The sequence below is a fragment of the Choristoneura fumiferana genome, chromosome 22 (genome assembly GCF_025370935.1).
Source record: "Choristoneura fumiferana chromosome 22, NRCan_CFum_1, whole genome shotgun sequence".
NCBI lineage: Eukaryota > Metazoa > Arthropoda > Insecta > Lepidoptera > Tortricidae > Choristoneura > Choristoneura fumiferana.
The window spans coordinates 11,048,130-11,062,504 of record NC_133493.1 but is presented as its reverse complement, the minus strand read 5'-3'; the positions used below and the strand labels follow the sequence as shown (position 1 = coordinate 11,062,504).

At 37.2% G+C, this 14,375-nt stretch overlaps 1 protein-coding gene across 3 annotated transcripts in view; it reads left to right on the top strand.

Annotated features, from left to right (window-relative positions):
- Positions 1-9,385: 9,385 nt before the first annotated feature.
- Positions 9,386-14,375, top strand: part of Wnt2 (Wnt oncogene analog 2) — a 114,935-nt gene continuing 109,945 nt past the window's right edge. For all 3 annotated transcript variants that reach the window (XM_074105102.1, XM_074105103.1, XM_074105101.1), the window contains exon 1: positions 9,386-9,519. The gene's annotated coding sequence lies outside the window, so the exon portion shown is untranslated. The remainder of the gene's footprint in view (positions 9,520-14,375) is intronic.

The window sequence follows — 14,375 nt, the reverse complement described above, 5'->3', positions numbered from 1 at the left end:
GTAAGAGTATTATGTAATGTAGTTGGTCATGTTATAAAATAAATAGACTAGCCATTAACCATAACTTCCAGTAGTTCGATTGACTTGAAATTTGACTTATGTACATTGCGTGGCGATATAATAATCTGGTAGTGCCATCCTGGTGGCCGGACGGCCAGGATCGTCTCCGCAGGACGGAACTCTTCAACGGTTAATGGCATCGACTTGAAATTTGGTATGCAAATGTAGTTTAGGTGACAATGTAAGTTTAAAATTTTAAAATTTATGACGGTAGAAGCATTCTACACTTCCACTGAACGTAGATATAGTTAGTGTTTAGTATTGTAACTAAGGGACCCCATACATCCCTGTATTTTTATTATTATTTTTTGTATTTTTTTTCTTTAATTGTATAATATAGTTTTTAAGTATTTTATTTGTAATTATATTATTATGAAAAAATGACTTTCTGCCAAGTTTCTTGCGGCGCATTCTTCTTGGCAATGATGGTCTTTCCGAAAGCGCTGGTAGTTTAAAAAAAATGACGTGTAAAAGTGCCCATTGCGGCCTATTTACTGAATAAATCATTTGAATTTTTTGAATTTGAAAATCGACAAAAAGTACAGCCAGAAAAAAAAAAGTTTTGGTGCTATGACACTTTGTAGAAGTGCCAGATAACCCTAAAATATGTTTTAAATTGACGCCTGACAAAATGATACAAGCAAAGTTTTTTGTAAATGGCTATAATGCTGGCTCCGCCCTTGTGCCAAGCGTACCTTGGACGAGTGTCCTGCCGCAGCGAGCCAGCGAATCGTGCGCAGCGATGATCAACGCGAGCCTCATCGATCGCTGTCAACATGCGTCGGCCATCGGAGATCTAGCGGCGAGACATTTGCTATGGACTTGTTTACGTCGGGAAGACATCTTCATTATCTTCTTTTATTTACAGAGCGCTAATAAATTATACCTAATTAACTCAGAACTCCGTCATTTATGAACTTAGGCGTAAAATCAACAGTTAGCTTATAGAGGGGGGGGGACGCCCGATTTTAACAGAAATTTCCACTCTAAGTATATTTAAAAAAAGCCGTGGTGGCCTAGTGGTTTGACCTATCGCCTCTCAAGCAGAGGGTCGTGGGTTCGAACCCCGGCTCGCACCTCTGAGTTTTTCCAAATTCATGTGCGGAATTACATTTGAAATTTACCACGAGCTTTGCGGTGAAGGAAAACATCGTGAGGAAACCTGCACAATCCTGCGAAGCAATTCAATGGTGCGTGTGAAGTTCCCAATCCGCACTGGGCCCGCGTGGGAACTATAGCCCAAGCCCTCTTGTTCTGAGAGGAGGCCTGTGCCCAGCAGTGGGACGTATATAGGCTGGGATGGAATAAATTATGTGCGAACTAGAGTTAATCCGGGGCTTCGCATGCATAAAAAATAACCACAGTTGAATTGAATGCCTCGATTTTACGAAATTCTCGTGGGAATTCCCGAGTAACATCGTGGTTTTCATTGACGTTGCAGTAAGAACAACCATGCCAAATTTCATGACTCTAAGCGCAACGGTTGTTATTTCGAGACTTTATCCCTATCCCGTGGGAATATCGGGATAAAAGTAGCCTATGTGCGATTCCAGATGTCCAGCTATCTACATACCAAATTTCATCCAAATCCGTCCAACCGTTTTAGAGTGAAGGAGTAAAAATCATTACACACCCATACTCTCAATGGATGTATTATAATTTGGTCACGAAACTCCACACACACCATTAAATTTCTTCGCCGGTGTGTGCAGGTTTCCTCACGATGTTTTGTTTCCCCTTAAAGCTCAAGGTAAATTTTAAATGTAAATTTCTTTATAATCAAAATATAGTTACTAATGTATTTTAGGAATGCATTTCGTAAGCCACCGCGTGTGAACCTGTGTCTGTGGCCATAGCTAGAGACAAAGTGAGTGGCGGTGTTGTATTACGTTGACGATTAGGTAGCATCGGCAAGAAAGTCATTCAAAAAGGTCTAGTATTAAACTGATTGATTCTCATACATCATCATCTCTGCCTATATATCCCACTCTTGGGCACATGCCTCTCGGAATAAGGTAGCTTGGACTGTGTTCCCACGCGTGCTTAGTGCGGATTGGGAACGTCATTACGCTTTTGACTTGCTTCGCAGATTTGTACAGATTTCCTTGGTATTGTTTTCTTTTACAATTAAGCTTTTCGTAAATTTCGAATATAATTTCGCACATGAATTCGGTTTGAACTAGAGATGAAACAGATAGTGGTTTGCCCGGATACCGGATACCGGATATTCGGCGGGACCGTTGGCCGGATAGCCGGATATTCGGCCTAGTTTTACGTACAATTAAATTCAGCTAATTCGAACATGCGCATGACACTCCGTGCAGGTTGCAACTTATAGAGTATAATTAATTAACTTAGGGGCTGTTTCACCACCCATTGATTAATTTTAACTGACGGATAAATGTGTTGCCGTTTCTGTTTGTTTTGTTTGAATAGACGCGAGATGGTATCACATTATCCGTTAGTTAAAATTAATCAATGGGTGGTGAAACAGCCCCTTAGAATAATAAACTGATGTCAATAATTGATAAATTCATAAATAAATACCAGTTTTTAATCATAACTATAAGTACGCAACTATCCGGTATTCGGCCGAATAGTGAAATAGTAGCCGGATAGGCCGGATACAGGATACTGGACGGATATCCGTTGCATCTCTAGTTTGAACCCACCAACCTCTGCTTGAGAGGTCATAGGTCAAACCACTACACTACCACGTTTTAAAACCGTAATTTACAAGCTTTTATTTGACTTGCAATGTAGGTATAATATGTACCTATGTATGTATTGTACATACGGGTCAAATCTTGTAAGTTAAATTAGACGCACTTCGAGTGATTGGATTTGACTTGAAATTTGGCTTACTTATGTAAATCTGGTGACAATCTGATAGTGACATCCTGGTGTTTCAGTCATGATCGTCTCCGAAGGACGGAACTCCTCGACTGTTAATGGCATCGACATGAAATTTTGTACGAAAATGTAGTTTGGATGACAATGTATGCAGTTAACAAAAAGTAAAATAAGCAACTGTGAATGGCAGAGCCATAAATTTTGTACGAAATTAAATGAATTGCAGTTAACAAAAAGTAAAATAAGCAAAAAGAGCCTGTATTAAATTAAATTTTTAACATTTTTTTCTTTATAATGTGCATAGCGGATTACTTATGTATGGGCGAAACAATTTCCCCAAAGTATCACATCCAATGTAGACGTCCTACGGCCGATATGATGATGAACACTTAAATACAATAGATACAGTAAAAATCTGTTTTTTTTTTCTAAGAAAATTTTTGTGTTGCCAACGCTACCCCTCCAGATATTAGGGAAAGCTGCGGTTTGCGGCTGAAACGGATCCCGGCTGGCTGGCTGCCGCTGCTAACGGTACCGGCGATGAATGCATTCATGAACGAGCATCGGCCAAATTAATGTGATAACTCGATCGGGGCTAGGGAACTTACAGAAAGGAAAATACCGGGTGTGACCTGTAACACGAGCAAATAATTAAAGGTATTTTAAGTTTAGCCTCCTTGTGTTCAAAGTGATAATACTAGTACATGTTGTTAGCAATAGAACTTATCTTTTGAAAAAGGAATAAAGTGTCATTTTCTCTGTATCATTCAAATTTATAAAAAAATAAATTCAACTTTATCTATGAGACATTAAGGTTAGGTTAGTTTTATTTTATTGCTATATATTATTTTCTTCTAACAAATAAATTAACTCCGTAAGTGACAGTAACATTAATTAAAACATAGACCGTACTCGTCAAACTGAACAAAATTAGTTCAGCTACTTTGAAAAATAATTGAGTCTTTAGATTTACCCTTTTTCATACAAATTAAATGTAAAGAACCCAACTGACGACGTCTGTCACGATTCAAACATTTTACTTTACATTGCTTCTTCGAATAAACTTTACAATAAAATACAATGCAATGACTCTTTATTGTACACCAGAAATAGTAAGCGATACAGAAAACAGATACACAGAGAAAATTACAACGTAAACAATTGGCGGCTTTATCGCTCAAGCGATCACTTCCAGGCAACCTTTTTTAAGGTTCCGGAGCCAAAATGGCAAAAACGGAACCCTTATAGTTTCGCCATGTCTGTCTGTCTGTCTGTCCGTCCATCCGCGGCTTTGCTCAGGACTATCAATGCTAGAAAGATGTAATTTTGCACGAAATATATAAGTAAACTAAGTATATTAAACTTTCAAGGAAAACTATAACGGCTAAGTTTGCTTGAGAATTATAGTTGTTTATGAGTAAATAGCAGTCTAAGGTATAAAAATATACCTAAACTTGGAAGATTCCGTATGAAATACGAAATACTTAGAAAAATATTACTTAATTTTTTTGTAATGGCTACGGAACACTAATTTGGGCGTGTCCGACACGCTCTTGGCCGGTTTTTACAGACAAAATTAAGAACTAGATTACAGCAGGTGGTGCAACAGCAGTAAAAAAAAGTGTAATAAATATTAAAAACGAATTATTTTTAAAAGTCGCTGTACTAATGTCGCTCAGTTGGACGAGTACGGTCTATGTTTTAAATATTTGCTAGTGTTATGGGCCACACCCGGTGTTAGGTAAGCTAATGCTGTTGAATCAGACGTTACTTTGCGGAGGTCTATATCAAAAAACTGTAAACAGTTACTTTACTCACCTGCAACCTTGTGACAGCTACGTATATGCAACACATGTAAGTACAGTCAAGTATAAAAATACTCGTATGTACGAGTATATATTCGAAGCACTTAAAAATATGTTACCACGGACTTCATCATCCCAGCCTATATACGTCCCTGCTGTGGGCACAGGCCCTTCTCAGAATAAGAGGCTTGGGCCATAGTTCCCACGCGGGCCCAGTGCGTGAGATTGCAGACACACACCATTGAAGGCTTTTCGTTCGGGTTTGTGCAGGTTTCCTCACGATGTTTCCTTCACCGCAAAGCTCGTGGTAAATTCAAATGTGATTCCGCACATGAATTCGAAAAACTCAGAGGTGCGAGCCGGGGTTTGAACCCACGACCCTCAGCTTGAGAGGCCATAGGTCAAACCACTATGCCACCACGGCTTTTACCACGGACTTACTACGTCGGAATAAAACATGCAGGGCAGAATCTAATAAAAAATAAAATACATAATTGCATTGTATCGTGTTCTATCTTTATACTGCAACCTAATCCCTCTTACTCTGATAAGACGCCTGTCCTAACAGTTAGATGTACATAGAACGAAGATAATGCATTTTTCATAAATAATTACAAAAACCTGGCTAGGTAAACTGCATTGTTTTTTTGTTCATAAATAAGTAATTACAAAAACCTAGCTCCAGTGCAAGCACAGTTCTAACACTTTCTAGGTCTAAAGCTAGACTTTGAATTTTAGATTATACTCTGATATCCTATCAGTATTTTAGCATACAACTAGCTACAAAGTTAGTGGTACAGTTAATTGGGATTCTATAAGGATATTGAGTTAAATTAATAATGATTTTAATACAATACAGACAATTTAGTCATTTGTAAGAGACGTAAACTGACATAGCTGGAAAAATATGCAAGTTGTAGTGGTAATGGGCGGGCCACATCGCTCGGGAATACCCGTTTGGGAAGAAAAGTTCTCGAGTGTCGACCACGAATCGGAAGACACGACGTTGGCAGGCCTCCTACCAGGTGGACTGACGACATTGTGGGAGTTGCGGGAAACCGGTGGATGCAAGTGGCGAGTTGTCGTTCATTGTGGCGGTCTAATGGAGAGGCCTTTGTTCAGCAGTGGACGTCTTCTGGCTCATGATGATGATGATGATGAAGAGATTTACGAGACTGGTTCAACTGCAGTACCACGTCCTTGTATAGAGCTGCGGCCTCCAAAATCAGAATCGCCATCTCCGATAGGAGAGGAATGGGAAGAAGAAGAAGAGATTGACATTGTCCCTGGCGTTTTAGGGCTCCGTACCCAAAGAGTGCCAACGGAACCCATTAATGAGACTTCACTGTCTGTCTGTCTGTTTTTCTGTCTGTCTGTCCGTCCGTCTGTCACAGGGCTCTATCTCTTAAGCCGTAATACGAGTAGTTAAGACACTTGAAATTTTCACAAATTATGTATAACTGTAGTCGCTATGACAACAAATACTAAAAACGGAATAAAATGAATATTTAAGGGGGGCTCCCATACAACAAACGTGATTTTTGCCGTTTTTTGCTTTATATTAATAACGGCAACAGGTACGCTTGAAATTTTCCCAGAATATTTAGTTGGATAATCACTTTAAAAATAAAGAATGAAATTAAAATAAAATAAATATTTAAGGGGGGCTCCCATACAAAAAACTTATTTTTTTACCATTTTTTTTTGCGAATGTCTAATTTAGTATAAATAATAATAATAATAAATCCATTTATATATTTCGGGCAACTTGGCCCATACAACAAATACTAACATACATGTAACCCATAATCTTTAAAAGTATTTTTTTTATAATGGTACGGAACCGTTCGTGCGCGAGTCCAACTCGCACTTGTCCGATTTTTATTTTTCGTGTGATGTGAGTGGGCAGTAGCGCTCTTCATTGCCAAATTCGAATTCCGATCTCTAGCGGTGTGTGCGGTGTATAGGACACCAAGAGGAAACTCCACACTATTACTAGAGATAAGTCCGCCTTTTTACCATCAGCCAAATATGTGGTCTACCCTAAAGTTGATAATCGTTTGCATGTCATAAAACAATAATGCCAATTTACCTAGTGCCATACACGAAGACGCGTGATTTTGTCAAAATTAGACATTAATGACATTGTAATAAGAACCACGGCACGTGTCATCGTGAATGACTCTACTTATAGACGTGTCTGTTAACTTAAAAATTCGACTTTAGCGGCATATTAATTTGATAGGAACTTGTTTAACAATTGATAGACCACTTATTTGGCTGATGGTACAAGTATCTCAAAATTTATCAGTTGTATTTTGTTTTTTTTTTAACAAGAAACTATTCTGCACATCAATTCCAAAAACTGACATCACGGAGGCTGGGCTGTCTTCTTGAAAGACCTTGGGTCAAAGCATCAGGCTACCATAGCTTATAAGGAGTTATAAACTTAAGCCATAGTAATGGCGTCAAAGCTACAAGAACGTCTTATAAAGACATAAACGGGCGTCAAGTTCAAACAGCCGTGATAGCTTAGCGGTTTGAGCCATTGCCTCTGAGAAGAAGATTGTTGGTTCAAAATAATCCGCAACGTACCCTACAGTTTTTCAGAATTTATGTTGGGAATCACAAAAATATCAAGTGAGAAACATTGATTTCATTGTAAAGTCATGTATGTACATATTTGTGAAAGGTGTTACATTTGTATTATTATTAGTTAGTCCATGACGCCCTGCAAGGGCACACAATAGTTACAATTATAGCTAATGGTATCAAATCAATTACTTATTACAATGTCGAAAATATAGTGAATGTTAATGTCAAGTTTCTGATCATTGCACTGTAGGTTTTATTTTAATTTCTACCCATAACATAAAATGTACAAAACTATAGGTACATTGAGATAGAGAGATTGAGGTATAGATACATCATAGAGACGCCAACATACACCTCGGCAAATGAATTCAATGGTAAGTGTGAATGATAAATAATTGCTTATCTCCCCCGACCTTACAATAGCTACGTCTATGCAACAAATGTGTGTCCATGCAGCTCCCCCGAATCCACACTGTAATAACACACACAAACCTATCAACACCACCACACTTAACTGGCCGTTTCGAACTCAACCAGAGTACATCCTCAGAGCAACACAACCGTTCAACATGCTTCCAGATGTTAGACTAATGAAAAGTTTTCTGATGAAAGACTAGCTCGTGGGAATAACATCCCAAGACTTCACAACCTGAGAGGAGTCCCCAGCAGAACGTGTATAGGGCGAAGATGATGATGATGATAGAGCTAAATTTAGCTTCAATAACTTAGCATCAAGTGACCCACTTGTCTGTTTGCCTTCTAAGTTTTATAAAAACATTTTCCAAGTATTACTATTAGTAAGACAAGTCTAGAAAAGGTTTGCGCGGAAAAGCTGATTCGAGAAAGATACCTAATTTGAACGGGTTTTCTTGACTGCATTCTTTATTTATGTCGGCGGCCGATCGTAAAATCCGCCAGATCACGAAATTCCTAGGCATATCATGAAATGGCGCCATTTAGCCAGTCTACAGCTTCCTCAGAGCATGAGCTATAAAAACTGATTGGTACATAAATAATTAAATATCATGGGACACTTGACACCAATTGACCTAGTCCCAAACTAAGCAGAGCTTGTACTATGGATACTAGGCAACGGATAAATACATACTTCAATACATATTAAACATCCAAGACCCGAGAACAAACATTCGTATTATTCATACAAATATCTGCCCCGGCCGGGAATCGAACCCGGGACCTCAAGTTTCGTAGTCAGGTTCTCTAACCACTTGGCCATCCAGTCGTCAAAGGTTAATTAATTAATAATTAACCTTTAAACATCATCGCAAAAAGGAGTCTACTGTTAAACAAAAGCCTCCCTCTTAGAACGCCACAATGAACGACAATTTGACACTTGCATCCACCAGTTGCTCACAACTATCGTGACGTAGTCAGCCCCCCTATAGTGTGAACCCTGTTAGCCAACACTTCGCCTTCGGTTCGTGGTCAAAACTGGAGAATCTTTCTCCCCCAAAGGTTGTCTGTTCTTCGAGCAATATGACCAGCAGGGCTACTAAGAAACTCGAAACTCGAAGGTCGTATCGTCCCTCTCGCTGTCGTATTAAATAGTGTAAGCGTCAGAGGGACCGCACGACACGAACTTCGAGTTTCGAGTTTCGTAGTAGCCCTGCTGCCCATTGCCACTTCAACTTGCTTATTCTTCGGGTTACGTCGATGACTTTAGTTCTTTAGCAAATTTCCGTATTCCGGATTCTCATGCGCAAAGAAACTCCGAGCATAGCGGCCGTGCACATTTTTAACTAACTTTTCACCCTTTTCTAATATTGATTGACTTAAAATTCGCTGTAGTATAAATTTATAAAGACGATGACACAAGGCAGTAATCAAAAAATACAGCCAGCAAACCAATGGCGTCCAAAATTATAATTTAAAAATATATTGAATGCAAACAGCGAGATTAAAAAAAAACCATACCAGCCAGTAATTCCATTCCATTTTCTTACTGGCCAGAACGGCATCCAGAAAAATAATGCTTCAAACCGCATTGCATAGACCACAGTACAATTTTTCCAGCCAGTGCCGGTTTGCTTCATTCAGTGGATGCTGCGTAAGCGAACGGAACGCACGCGTTTGACCGCGCTTTAAAAAGTTTCGAAAAAGTTTATCGAAAATTTAAGTTCGAGTGACTTGTGTTAGTGTGTGTTTGGGGTTAAGTTTGTGTGTTTGGTGCAAGAAAATCGTCCTTGTAAGTTTTTCTTGGTTTTTTATATTTTTTGGGTTTGTTTGTTAGGAAAATTTTAAGGAAATTGCAGTAACAATTTAGAGTATTTCTGTCAGTAAGTATGTATAAAGTAGTTGAATCTAGTTTGCACTGTAGCTATTAAACAGCTTTTTTAATGCTCCTATTTTTTTTATTACTTTTGATACTTAATTTAATTTGAACAGAAGGAAGTAAACTTTACAAAAAATCGTGAAGCCCGAAATCTTTTTCTAAAAATGGCTATTTTTGAAATAAAGATTTTTTTTTATATTGCAAACTAAATCTTTTTATTTAAATATTTGCACTAAGCCCGTATCTAATCTAATTTCACACATAAATTCCAAAAAAATCTGAGATGCGCCCGGGCTCGAACCCACGACCTTCTGCTTGAGTAGCAATAGGTCTAACCACAAGACAACCACAGCCTTTTATAGTAAAAAATATGGTACTGGATAAAAGTATTAAATCGAATTAATCAAATATAAAAATATGGCTGATCCGAGATTTCCTCACAATTTTCTCAAACTATGGAAATACGATCCGCTATCAAAATAAGTGCATGGAAATAAATGAAATTCTTATCTTCTTATAAATATTTATACGTTGATATAAATTTAGAATAGATTAAACTGTGCACGAGGTGCCACTAATTCTCAACAAACTTGTTTAATGCTGGTGATGAAAAAAAACATAAACAATTTTTGATACTAATTTGACAATACTCTTAAGAGGTTAAGTAACTATCAACTGCATGTATAACTTTGTAGTGCTCTAGTGGTTGTAAAGTAGCTGAATATTGACATTAATTGCGTCTTCGTCTCGTTTTTTTATTAATTGGTCAAATTTAACAAATATTTACTTTTAATGTCATCTATTATGCATTCGAAGTGACAGGTGTCAAATGTCAGTGCTTTAATGTCTGGGAAAATTAATTATTTCGCTGATGGGGCTTACTCACACAACTGTGCCTAATTAAGTTATACAGTTTACTAATCTATAGAATTTTCGCGTGGCATGGTGGATTATATTATGTATAAATAGATAATTACATATTTGTTAAAAAATTTAACAAGCGTATTTTGCTAACTGTACTTTTTGTTGACAAGTGCCAAGTGGTTAGAGAACCTGACTACGAAACTTGAGGTCCCGGGTTCGATCGCCGGCCGGGGCAGATATTTGTATGAATAATACGAATGTTCTCTGGTCTTGGATGTTGAATGTATTTGAGTAGGTATTTATATATATCCATTGCCTAGTTCCCATATTAATTAATTGTTTTATTTGTTTTTATGGACTAACGCTTTTCATTCAGTTTTTTAGAACTAGGTTAATTGGTATCAATTGTCTAATAATGATGATGATGACTCTAGAGAGAGAGAGAGAGAGAGAGAGAGAGAGAGAGAGAAATATTTAATTTACACAATATTCTACACACAGAAAAATACATTAAAAGGCAAAAGTAAATACAAATGGCCATGGAATTGCATAAATTGGGCCCTACTCAACATAATGTTACGTTTTTCAGTGGAACTAAACACAAAAACATACACACACTGTGACAACATGAACGCGGTAAAGTAATTCAAAAAGGAACTCACAATCCGAAAGCATGTATGGCAACACGTGAGTTTGACCATTTTCGAACAATTAAACCTTAACAATTCAGGCCAGGCTTTGATTCGGCTATTGCAGTGAATTATTAACAACTTTGATATATTATAATTATGATATTGTGTTTCACATAACCCTGGATAAATCATAAAACAAACTAAAAGTAAAAGAAACAACATTATTTTGTAGCACTTGTAACTTTTATTTTATATAATGGTCACCAGTTAAGGAGTTGTCTAAAATCGATTTGCTCGAAATTCGGGCTAATCCGTAGCCTTTCGTCTTCAGAGCAACGCGACTCAGCGGCTGCTGCAACACGCGCACTGACGAAGGGCTACGGATTAGCCCGAAACATGTCGAACTAAACTCGATTTAAGACGTGAGTTATCCGGGTCATTATATAAAATATGAGTGAGTCTCACGGTAGTTTCATGTTCACTTGTAACTTTTATTAAATAGGGGACAAACTTAGTTCTAATTAGGTCAAAACTCAATCAGTTACTAGGAAGTTGTCAAAAAATAATTTGCAAATTTTGAAACTAAGTACAGCACACAAACTTACATACAAACGTTACATAAAAAAAATCTGTCCGACTGACTGAAAAATAGCTACTAAACTGACAGACGGAACAAGACTAGTTGTCGAATAAGAACGCGGGTTGGCAAGCGAGCGTAGGACGAAAAACCAAGCCACGACGGGGTTATTCAGACGGAGCGAGGACTATTATTTGCGTAAAGTAATCATCTTAATAAATAAGTTAATGGTAAAAAAAAAAATTTTTAATACAGCTTTTTCTGCTGACTGTACTTTTTGTTGACCCTACTTGTATTCTCACCCAAACTACATTTGCATACCGAATTTCAAGTCAATGCATTAACCGTTGAAGAGTTCCGTCCTGTAGAGACAATCCTGGCCGGACTATCAGGATGTCACTATCAGATTATTGTATTGTCACGCAATTTACATAAATATGCCAAATTTCAAGTCAATCCAACTACTGGAAGAACTTACAAGATTTGATTACAGATAGACAACGGGACAGTCGAAACTATATATGAGCTTGTAAAATAAAAACGTGTCATATGGCTAAACCACAAATTAAATTAAAATATAATGTAAGTACAGTCACCACGTCAGTACAGTCAGTCGAGTGCAAAAATATCAGATCAGACGCGTACTACCTGGCCCTAGAAATAGAGTCGTATCAGCAGGGCAGGGCTACTACGAAACTCGAAACTCGAAGTTCGTATCGTACCGTCCCTCTTGCTCTCGTATTAAATAGTGATATTTATGCACGCATTGTTGTGTCAGATATTGGTGCCAGTGACTGTACGCTTAAATCATTACCTTAGATTAACATAACTAGAAAGATAATCCTTCCGTTTTGCGGTTTTTCTCACAAGTAAATTAATTATGCTGTCGGTTAAAGAATGACTCAGAGTCTAGCTAGACTCATTCGTTAAACTTGTTGTCTAAACTCTACCATCTCAAGCCAAAACTATCTATGGTAGGTATGGATAAAGAATGATTTGAAATAATGTATTTTTTTCTTTTATCAATTATTTAAACAAAACATTTTTTTTGTGTTGTAAACAAAAAATATGAATAAATTAATGAAACGTTTATTTGACACCCATGATAGACACAAAAATTACAAAAACAGTACAAGTACAAAAATATGAAATAAACAATATAGAAATTTTGTATGTGTGAGCGAAAAGGTCTCGCCTCAGCATACATGCGGACTCCTGCAGATATATAGCTAAGTAAAAAAGCTAGTTCAAGTTCCTCGTGACTTCACGTGGTGCAACATTTTTAATGCGCTTCGTCTTTGTATTTTTTTGTTTCATTGGGAAAAGAAAAAGTACATATCCCATATTTTCTGCGAACCTAACTGACAGAGTTAACAGAATGTTATTTTTTTACCAGGAAACTACAATAGAATACAATAACTATATTGAACACCAACATATAGTAAGGAGTACAGAAAACACTGGTATATAACCATGTATGTAAACTACTATTTGAACTATTATTTGAATTAATTTGGTGTTACTTTCATCATCATCCCAGCCTATATACGTCCCACTGCTGGGCACAGGCCTCCTCTCAGAATGAGAGGGCTAGGGCCGTAGTTCCCACGCAGGCCCAGTGCGGATTGGGTGTAACTTTATTAGGTACAATTTACACGTTCTAGTAGAAACAAAGAAAGAGAAAGAGCAAATTTCCTCATATTTACTTAGTTCAATATACAATAATGGTTATTTGGGTTTACATTCAATTGGGTACCATAGGTTTTCTGGGATGATCCATGTTATATTTTTATCGATAGTACCTAGACTTATAATGAAGCTTACTCCTGTAGGTAGATATTTTTTTTAGTTCCCGTTTTTTTTGTAAAAATAAATTGAAACTTTATTTCGGCAAACCACACGTTTCGCGGGATTAATAGGTTCTGTGCCTTGGTCTCTGTTTGATTTAAAAAATAAAAGGTCGTATTGACAGCTGTCAGTTGTCAAATGTTGCCATACGAGACCCATATATTTGTATCATCATCATCATCAGATACGTCCCACTGCTGGGCACAGCCCTCCTCTCAGAATGAGAGCGCATATATTTGCATACTTTTGCTTAATTTACTCTTATTTCCCCCACAGTTGTGATTATGAGGTAATTTTTCTTTTTCTATTCATAATAAATACCTACAAACTGTTGTGAGATAAAGATTTAAGCTTTTATTCTGAAAAATATAGTAAAAAATCTGCTATAAACTGAATGAGCTTGTTTTTAAATCTTTTAAACTGCCTGCTTATTATAAGCAGATCAATAAAACAGTTATAAATTAATTGGCATGATTTTATTGGTGATAAAACGAAACTTTATCATATTACCATTTTATTGTGGCTACTCATAATTTTATTATTTATTGCTAATGCCGTGTGAATGTGGGCTTGAAGATTGCTGATTTGATATTTTAATGTATTTAAACACTAGTGCTTATCCGCGGCTTGGCACGCGTATATCATAAGATCAAGCGATTGTATTGGCATTCCGGGTACTACGAGACCCCCGCACTAGCGTCTTTCGAGCATCGTGGTCTTGGGGGTCAATCAAGTATTAGCGTTAGCAGAATTTTAGTCATTTTTCACACACACACACACACACACACACAAAAACCTAACCCATCCCCACCCTTTACGTAAAATAAAAATAATTAAATTTATTCAAG